Genomic DNA, 10,518 nt, shown 5'->3' with positions numbered 1-10,518 from the left:
CATTTAAATTCTATAGTATGGACTGGGTCACCCCCTGGTGGTGAACATGCAGTAATGCATATCTGTTTAAGAATGCTACTTTTTTAGTTTATTCTTCTGAATTCCTTCCTTCCTCCTATTGTTGTTAAAGAAATTAATATGTTTTATGTACAAATAAAACATTTGGTTACTAGTGGTTACAGAACACAATAAATACAACCATATTATGGAACTTCCAAGCTTTGGGTGACTTACGTTATTTTTTATTTTGTCCTGTTTGTCAGCGCAGATGCTCTGGTCTCCTGATTGACGTCTACGGAGAACTATCAAGTTGCTGGCAGCTGCACATCGCGCAACAAGTGCGGCTACACAGGGGCCCAGTAGGCAATGGGGACCACCGTCACACTTAAAAAACAGCTTCCTACTGTCTAATAGATTGCATGTTAGGGACTGAGTTAATGGATTTCATAGCTCTCAAATTACTGATGGATTGTTAGAAGGATACAGTATAATAATGAGCTATTGAAGAGTTTTAGGCCCATATGCTGTTCTAGCATGGAGGCCTTCTGTGTCTGCCCCTGGGATATCTGATTGACTTAAAGGGGTATTCCCATCTCAGACCTTGGTGGCCCCTAGGATATGCCACCATTCTCTAAAAGACGTGGATGCCACCTCTGGGACTCACTCCTACTACCAGAACTGGCTCCCTAAAGTGAAGGAGAGCACACAGCGCAAGTGCAGACACCCTCCATTCACAGCTACGGGAGTTCTGAAAGTAGCTGAGTGGTGGCTTAGCTGTTTCCAGCAGTCCTATAGCTGTGAATGGAGAGGTGGCCGTGCATACATGGTGAGCTCTCTATTCATCGCTATGGGACTCAGCGATTTTTGGAACTCCCATAGCATTGAATGTAGAGCCCACCACGCATGTATGGTGCATTCTCCTTCTCTTCGAGGACCCCGTTTTGGAGATAGGAGCTGATCCAAGAGGCGGAACCGCATCTATTTGACATTGGTAGCATATTCTGGTGATATACTATCAATATCTGAGATGGGTATGGCCCTTTAAGACTCCAACATTTGGAGACTAGAAGTGAAAAAATCTAATTTCAGTGTCAACAGCCAATGGAAACTCCTGTACTTCAAAACTGATTTGGAAGAGTTGGAAATGGGGCTTTCAGAAAGTTTCAGGAGTTACATAATTTTTTTTTTTTAAGCTCTGGCTTCTCGTACACCCTACAATTATTTTTAATTACGAGGGGAAGCCGTGTCTCCTTACTGCAAGAGAAATGTTGCTTTACATGCTGCAGCATGCTGTTTTACCTTCATAGTCCTAGTGTAGTCCTGGGAGGGTGGTAGTTGGAGGAATAAGGGTGGGTGTTGGGTACTGGGAAATAAGTGCATGAATAACCATCCATGTAATGCATGGAAAACCAGGTCTGACAGAGCGAGAGACACTGTTTTCAAGTGAATGGGCCTGGATATGCAAAAATAGCCCTTTCAACAACAAAAAAAAGAAAGAAAAGGAAGTGGTGTCACCAGTTGGAAGGTAGCTATCCTATACGTCAATAATCAACCTTATAAAAAGGCCTTGATACTTCATTTAGGATTATAGTCGAGCCAGTACCAGGCACTCTCCACAAGGAGATTGTTACCCGCTGGGCCTATGTAGTACTTTCATGCATAGCTGGTATCACATCGTTAATACGGTTGAAAATAGACACAAGCCCACCAAGTTCGCTTCTCGGCCTTTTTGATATGATCAAGTGTAGTATCTGTTCTTATCAGTGTCCTGATGGTTCAGAGCCACTGCCAGGATGTAGAACAGAGAACCACACAGTCATCCCTAGGGTGTACGGCTTGGGGCCAATGCACCCAATGCTAGATGAACAAGGGACCACCAAATCGAAGCCAGGGCTGAGATGTGTTTGAAAGCCCAAGTTCCAGAAGTGCCCCAGGAGTGGTGACCCTGGGGGGGCCTGAACTCGCTGGGGGTGGGACCCCACTGAATGACGGCACATTTGCCTTCTCTTTCACACATTTTGAGCGCACTCACCTCTATTCTTTGCCCGGCCTTCCAGCCTGGCATAAGGAGGAGGAATTTTTATAATTCCGGACGGATGTCTGGGCTATATATCAGCATACATTCACATTTATTTTTTTATTCACTTTCCACGTTGTTTGTCACTAGGACTTTTCAGGGTAGTGGCGCCATTATGGGCAACCTCTGAGGTCTTGTCCTGGACCTTTGCAGGAGCCTTCTGGCCAAGAGGGACTAGGAATGGTTTATGGGGGGCCCTTCTCTTACGGAGGGGACCTGCGATGGACCACAACCTAGTGCATGTTTTTGTGTGGCATGCTGCACTATTTTGTTGCATGGGTATAGAAAGCACCTACCTTGGCCTTTCATAAAGAAAAAAACAAGTCCATCAAGTTCAACCAATGGATGGGTGGAGTTGGAAATTAAAGGGATTGTCCCATGAAAAATATTCTACAGTTTTCAAATCAGCACCTCACCTGGAACTGAATACTTTTTTAATTACAAATTTAGCATAGTCACTGAGTTATTCAATAAAATGTATCTGTATAGCGCCACCTGTTTTTTCAGTAGAGAAGAGAAGGAAAACAAATGGAACCTTTATATCGGAGTCTGGTACCAGGTAGGTATAGGTAAAAGCAGACGATGATTTATTTTCAGTCAACGCGTTTCAAGGGCAGAACGCCCCTTCATCAGGACAGTAATACCTAACACATTGACTGAAAATAAATCATCGTCTGCTTTTACCAATACCTACCTGGTACCAGACTCCTACTAAAAGCGCAGATATAGAGGTTCCACTTTTTTCCTTCTATTCGCTACTGATCATTTCATCCCGATGACCGTATCTCCGGCACCGGTAGGAACCAATGCAACAACGCAGGCATCCCGCATGCTGATCGGGCAATTATCAGCAAAGTGAAATATAGCTGTTGTGACTCTTCACAACAACTAATGGTAAGCACAACTATTGTTTATGTCATTTCCTTAACCAAACAGCACCACCCATGAGGCGCTGCCTCCTGTCTTTTTTCTCCTCTTGCCACCTGTTTTTTGTTCTTTTTTCTTATTTCTTTGTGTGGCTCACTGAGATGACCGCATATAGGGAGAGAGGTGCAGCACAATGGACATGCCCCCTGATATGTCAACTTGATATAAATCTAAAAAAGCTGGGATCCTAGGTTCGAATCTGACCAAGGTCACCATCTGCATGGAGTTTGTATGTTCTCTCCGTGTTTGTGTGGGTTTCCACCATGTGTTTCGGTTTTCTCCCACACTCCAAAGACATACTGATAGAGGACTATCAGTTGTGAGCTCCACTGGGGACAGCGTGATGCTAGGGGTGCGGAATATAGTAGCGTTATATAAGCGCAATGAATAAATAAACAACCCCTTTAAGAGAAAGGAAGTGAGAAATCTGATGTGTCACCGTGCAGGAAAGACCCTCACCAATTAGGAAGTATAATATCCCATAGATATTCCATCACTTCTAGTAGTGGAAAAAAATCCCTAGGTATTTGTATTTTGTGTTTTTTAAACCCAGCTGCAGATGTTAGCTGAAAGTCTCTTTTAATTATAAAATGCAAGCGTTTTTGCTAGTGGCATTTATCTTTTTTTCAATTTGTTGCCATTTTTGTGTCTCTGCCCAATCATATGCCAACAGTTCCTGTTCTGTACAGATCACTTTTCATGAGTCATCATTGTCACAGGCAGGATTAAAATAAAACATAACACCTGCATATACCGTAGATAACACGTAGGCCACAGCCTATCTGCTCTCCCTCCCTGCTCAAGTTACAGAACATAAACATTCTCCCATAGAAGTCAATAGAAGTCAATGACCATCTTTAGTCTATTGTGTCTATGGTCCATGAGGCTGCTGTAAAGCATATGTTTAAATGCTGTTAACAGCAGCTCAGGAAAGTCGGCCACCCCATAATTATGTTCAGGAAATACAAACCCAATTCCAAAAACATTGGAACGCTGTGTAAAATGTAAATAAACGTAAGTAAAAACAGAATGCAATGATGTGCAAATCTCATAGACTCAAATTCTATTCAAGATCGAACATAGAACACAGATAAGATGTTGGAAGTGAGACATTTCATGAAAAAAAAATTAACTAATTTAGAACTTGATGGCAGCAAATCATATAAAAAAGTTGGGAGAGGGCCATGTCTACCATCGTGTAGCATAGAAACATAGAATGTGTCGGCAGATAAGAACCATTTGGCCCATCTAGTCTGCCCAATATACTGAATACTAGGGATAGCCCCTGGCCCTATCTTATATGAAGGATGGCCTTATGCCTATCCCATGCATGCTTAAACTCCTTCACTGTATTTGCAGCTACCACTTCTGCAGGAAGGCTATTCCATGCATCCACTACTCTCTCAGTAAAGTAATACTTCCTGATATTACTTTTAAACCTTTGCCCCTCTAATTTAAAACGATGTCCTCTTGTAGCAGTTTTTCTTCTTTTAAATATTCTCTCCTCTTTTACCTTGTTGATTCCCTTTGTATTTAAAAGTTTCTATCATATCCCCTCTGTCTTGTCTTTCTTCCAAGCTATGCATGTTAAGGTCCTTTAATCTTTCCTGGTAAGTTTTATCCTGCAATCCATGTACTAGTTTAGTAGCTCTTCTCTGAACTCTCTCCAAAGTATCAATATCCTTCTGGAGATATGGTCTCCAGTACTGCGCACAATACTCCAAATGAGGTCTCACTAGTGCTCTGTAGAGCGGCATGAGCACCTCCCTCTTTCTACTGGTAATGCCTCTCCCTATACACCCAAGCATTCTGCTAGCATTTCCTGCTGCTCTATGACATTGTCTGACTACCTTTAAGTCTTCTGAAATAATGATCCCTAAATCCCTTTCCTCAGATAGTGAGGTTAGGACTGTATCACTGATTTTATATTCTGCCCTTGGGTTTTTACGCCCCAGGTGCATTATCTTGCACTTATCCACATTAAATTTCAGTTTCCAGAGTTCTGACCATTCTTCTAGTTTTCCTAAATCCTTTTCCATTTGGTGTATCCCTCCAGGAGCATCAACCCTGTTACAAATCTTTGTGTCATCAGCAAAAAGACACACCTTACCATCGAGGCCTTCTGCAATTTCGCTGATTAAGATATTAAACAATATGGGTCCCAGAACAGATTCCTGAGGTACTCCACTGGTAACAAGACCATACTCTATTGACTACAACCCTCTGTTGCCTGTCCCTCAGCCACTGCCTAATCCATTCAACAATATGGGAGTCCAAGCACAAAGATTGCAATTTATTGATAAGCCTTCTATGTGGGACAGTATCAAAAGCCTTACTAAAGTCTAGATAAGCGATGTCTACTGCACCTCCTCCATCTATTATTTTAGTCACCCAATCAAAAAAATCAATAAGATTATTTTTAGATGGTCCACAATCCTCTCCTTAAGTATGGTTTCCATTAATTTCCCCACTATTGATGTCAGGCTTACTGGCCTATAGTTCCCCAATTCCTCCCTACTACCTTTCTTGTGAATGGGTACAACATTTGCTAATTTCCAATCTTCTGGGACGACTCCTGTTATCAGTGATTGGTTAAATAAATCTGTTAATGGTTTTGCTAGTTCACTGCTAAGCTCTTTTAATAGCTTTGGGTGTATCCCATCAGGCCCCTGTGACTTATATGTATTAATTTTAGACAGCTGACTTAGAACCTCTTCCTCTGTAAAGACACATGCATCAAAAGATTAATTAGTCTTCCTTCCTAACTGAGGTCCTTTTCCTTCATTTTCCTTTGTAAAAACTGAACAGAAGTATTTATTGAGGCTGTCAGCTAGTTCATCTTCTTCCATATACCTTCCTTCTTTTGTTTTTAATTTGGTAATTCCTTGTTTTAATTTATGTATCTGAAGAATGTCTTATCACCTTTTTTCAGTGACTTAGGCTACTTTCACACTTGCGGCAGAGAGATCCGGCAAGCAGTTCCGTCGCCGGAACTGCCTGCCGGATCAGGCAAAACGTATGCCAACTGATGGCATTAGTAAGACTGATCAGGATCCTGATCAGTCTTAAAAATGCCTGATCAGTCGAAAAAATGCATTGAAATGCCGGATCCGTCTTTCCGGTGTCATCCGGCAAAACGGATCCGGCATTTATTTTTTTCACCTTTTTTTCAGTCTGCGCATGCGCAGACCGGAAGGACGGATCCGGCATTCCGGTATTCTGAATGCCGGATCCGGCACTAATACATTCCTATGGGAAAAAATGCCGGATCCGGCATTCAGGCAAGTCTTCAGTTTTTTTCGCCGGAGATAAAACCGTAGCATGCTACAGTAATATCCAGCACTCACTAGGAATACACGCGGTTGAATATTATCTTAACACAAGGAGCCAAAATTTCAAAAAGCACAATGAGTTTGTTTTGTCATCACTTAAGTTTATTTTGAAGCACAATTTTTTCATTTTTCAGGGACACTATAAACAAATCAATGGGACAGCGATGTTGACGTCATGTGCCCCAACGTATGCAAATTTATTTTTAGGGTGGTGGGAAAATAATTATGTTTTCACGGAAGAGATGTCGTCGTATGTCTGCCACATTATATTTTGGGGCAGATATATCGACGACATGCTCATTCTATGGGACGGGGGCCATTCACTATTTCAAGACTTCACTCAGACACTGAATAATAATAATATAGGAATGGAATACACCTATGAAATTCAGGATAAGGAGATTGTGTTCCTTGATTTAAAAATATAAAGAAAGCAGAGGATGGACACCTGATCACAGAGGTTCACAGAAAACCCACTGCAACAAACAGCTATTTACATTGGAATAGCTGGCACCCGTCCCCCCTGAAAAGGGGAATTCCGACGGGCCAGTACCTGAGGGCACGCCGTAACTGCTCCGATGAGACCTCTTTTAGTAAAGAAAGCGAACAACTGTTCCAAAGGTTCAGAAAGAGAGGCTATCCAACTAGGCCTCTAAAAAATGCATATAACAGAGCCAAGAGGTTGGATAGAGAAGATTTATTAAAGACAACAGCATCAAAAAATAGTGCAATCATCAGATGCATAGGGACATACGATGGATATAATAGAGAGATATGTCGTATCCTTAAGAAATATTAGCATATAATACAATCTGACAGAGACCTAGGTATGGTACTTACCCCAAATCCATCTGTAACATACAGGAGAGGCCCAAATCTGAAGGACCAACTGGTTCATAGTCATCTAGCGGAGGAGAGAATTCGGACTGGAGAAACAAGGGAGAGGTATCGGGGCTCATCATCATGTGGAGACTGCTCCTTCTGTAAGTATATACCCCGGATAAAAAAGTTCATCAACCCTGGGGATAAAAAAGAATATGAAATTAGACAACTCATTACATGCAGAACACAGGGGGTCATCTACATAGCCTCCTGTCCATGTCCTAAACTATATGTGGGTAAAACTATACAGGAATTGAGACGCCGCATCTCAGGCCATTTGAGTACAATTGAAACCGACAAAGACACCCCTATAGGTAGACACCTTAAATATATACATGGCAACAAGAGCTCCCTTCTAAGTTTCTGGGGTATTGAAAAAATATCCATGGGACCAAGAGGGGGTAATCTAGACAAGAAACTCCTACAAAGTGAGGCTCGCTGGATCCATAGATTAAATACTATGAGTCCATATGGATTGAATGAAGGTTTTTCCTTCACGGAATTTATCTAAGAATTAATAAGATATTATTAAAACAGAAGAAAACCTAGAATACTAGATTACAACATCAATACAACACAGGAAAAAGCAACAGTGAAGAAAGAAGAAGAAGGCCAATATTTACCTACAGTCAGCATTAGTCATAGAGTTTTTAAAAAATTAAATAAAAAATGGACTAATTATCCACTCATAGATTAAATATTATGAGACTAATGAACATTACAGTAGGATAGAAAACTCTCAGAAAGAAATAAAGCCAGTAGATATGCACAGTGGATATCAGTCCTCAAGTCTACTGATGACCTAGCTAGCACATATGCGCAGCGTTGGCTTTAAGATATGTGCAATATACTCTGAAGACATAGGATTGAGTTAAAGTTCTAGCGCATGCGCCTCCACTCTGTATCAAAAAATTAAGACTTAAGACATGCACATCAATAAAGATAACATTGAATAGTAGATTAAGTCAGAAGACATGTGCACCCACTCTGTTTCTACACTGCGTGCAGAATTATTAGGCAAATGAGTATTTTGACCACATCATCCTCTTTATGCATGTTGTCTTACTCCAAGCTGTATAGGCTCGAAAGCCTACTACCAATTAAGCATATTAGGTGATGTGCATCTCTGTAATGAGAAGGGGTGTGGTCTAATGACATCAACACCCTATATTAGGTGTGCATAATTATTAGGCAACTTCCTTTCCTTTGGCAAAATGGGTCAAAAGAAGGACTTGACAGGCTCAGTAAAGTCAAAAATAGTGAGATATCTTGCAGAGGGATGCAGCACTCTTAAAATTGCAAAGCTTCTGAAGCGTGATCATCGAACAATCAAGCGTTTCATTCAAAATAGTCAACAGGGTCGCAAGAAGCGTGTGGAAAAACCAAGGCGCAAAATAACTGCCCATGAACTGAGAAAAGTCAAGCGTGCAGCTGCCAAGATGCCACTTGCCACCAGTTTGGCCATATTTCAGAGCTGCAACATCACTGGAGTGCCCAAAAGCACAAGGTGTGCAATACTCAGAGACATGGCCAAGGTAAGAAAGGCTGAAAGACGACCACCACTGAACAAGACACACAAGCTGAAACGTCAAGACTGGGCCAAGAAATATCTCAAGACTGATTTTTCTAAGGTTTTATGGACTGATGAAATGAGAGTGAGTCTTGATGGGCCAGATGGATGGGCCCGTGGCTGGATTGGTAAAGGGCAGAGAGCTCCAGTCCGACTCAGACGCCAGCAAGGTGGAGGTGGAGTACTGGTTTGGGCTGGTATCATCAAAGATGAGCTTGTGGGGCCTTTTCGGGTTGAGGATGGAGTCAAGCTCAACTCCCAGTCCTACTGCCAGTTTCTGGAAGACACCTTCTTCAAGCAGTGGTACAGGAAGAAGTCTGCATCCTTCAAGAAAAACATGATTTTCATGCAGGACAATGCTCCATCACACGCGTCCAAGTACTCCACAGCGTGGCTGGCAAGAAAGGGTATAAAAGAAGAAAATCTAATGACATGGCCTCCTTGTTCACCTGATCTGAACCCCATTGAGAACCTGTGGTCCATCATCAAATGTGAGATTTACAAGGAGGGAAAACAGTACACCTCTCTGAACAGTGTCTGGGAGGCTGTGGTTGCTGCTGCACGCAATGTTGATGGTGAACAGATCAAAACACTGACAGAATCCATGGATGGCAGGCTTTTGAGTGTCCTTGCAAAGAAAGGTGGCTATATTGGTCACGGATTTGTTTTTGTTTTGTTTTTGAATGTCAGAAATGTATATTTGTGAATGTTGAGATGTTATATTGGTTTCACTGGTAAAAATAAATAATTGAAATGGGTATATATTTGTTTTTTGTTAAGTTGCCTAATAATTATGCACAGTAATAGTCACCTGCACACACAGATATCCCCCTAAAATAGCTAAAACTAAAAACAAACTAAAAACTACTTCCAAAAATATTCAGCTTTGATATTAATGAGTTTTTTGGGTTCATTGAGAACATGGTTGTTGTTCAATAATAAAATGAATCCTTAAAAATACAACTTGCCTAATAATACTGCACTCTCTGTATAAAAAAAACTAAGACTTAAGACATGCGCGCTGAGAAAGATAACATAAAATAGTAGACTAAGTCAGAAGACATGCGCTGTAACAATTAGCGATACCTCTGAATAGTAGATAAAGTCAGAAGACATGCGCTGTAGGAAACTTTTCAAAATCTTTTCCTAAGTCCTCGAGCATGCGCCCTCACTCTGATATTGGAGTTGGAAACTGAAACAGTATGCGCCCCCACTTAGTTTTTTTCGGAGATGGAATCGGGAGGTAAGCGCAGATGGAGAGACATACAGGACATCCGCCTACAGGACATGCGGCCTACAGGACATGCGCAGATGTTCGAAATACGTTGATACGAAGGTAAAAGTTCTTACGCAGGCTCATATGCTCTGAAGGTATTGGTGACACTCATGATCGACGAATCGCTTAGACTGAGATCTATTGGCCAGATTGCATTGCTGTCACACAAGCGCTGTTCGCTCATTGGAGATCAGAAGAGAAAAGACCCGCCTATAGTAGTTATAAACACTGGTTTAAATGACGCTCGTGTTGTTAGTAGCTCCATTTCCCCTGAAGACGCCACAGTAGTGGTGAAACATGTCGGGGGAGCTGCAATTTAGGTTTTAGGCTAAGTGTGGCTGCGACTTAGTGACCGTGTCTCAGTGTACTGCAGACACTTAGTATACGGACACAAGCGGCAGGGTGAATCGATTTATAGGTGAAAACTAATGAATGTAGGGACAGGCAAGTAATA

General features: G+C 41.7%; 1 pseudogene; it reads left to right on the top strand.

The window, feature by feature from the left end:
- Nucleotides 1-1,712: 1,712 nt before the first annotated feature.
- On the top strand, nucleotides 1,713-1,825 carry LOC120981322 (annotated as a pseudogene).
- The last annotated feature ends 8,693 nt before the right edge of the window (nucleotides 1,826-10,518 follow it).

Source organism: Bufo bufo, chromosome 10, assembly GCF_905171765.1.
Source record: "Bufo bufo chromosome 10, aBufBuf1.1, whole genome shotgun sequence".
NCBI lineage: Eukaryota > Metazoa > Chordata > Amphibia > Anura > Bufonidae > Bufo > Bufo bufo.
The sequence above is the reverse complement of the archived record's forward strand: the minus strand, read 5'-3'. Positions and strand labels throughout refer to the sequence as shown.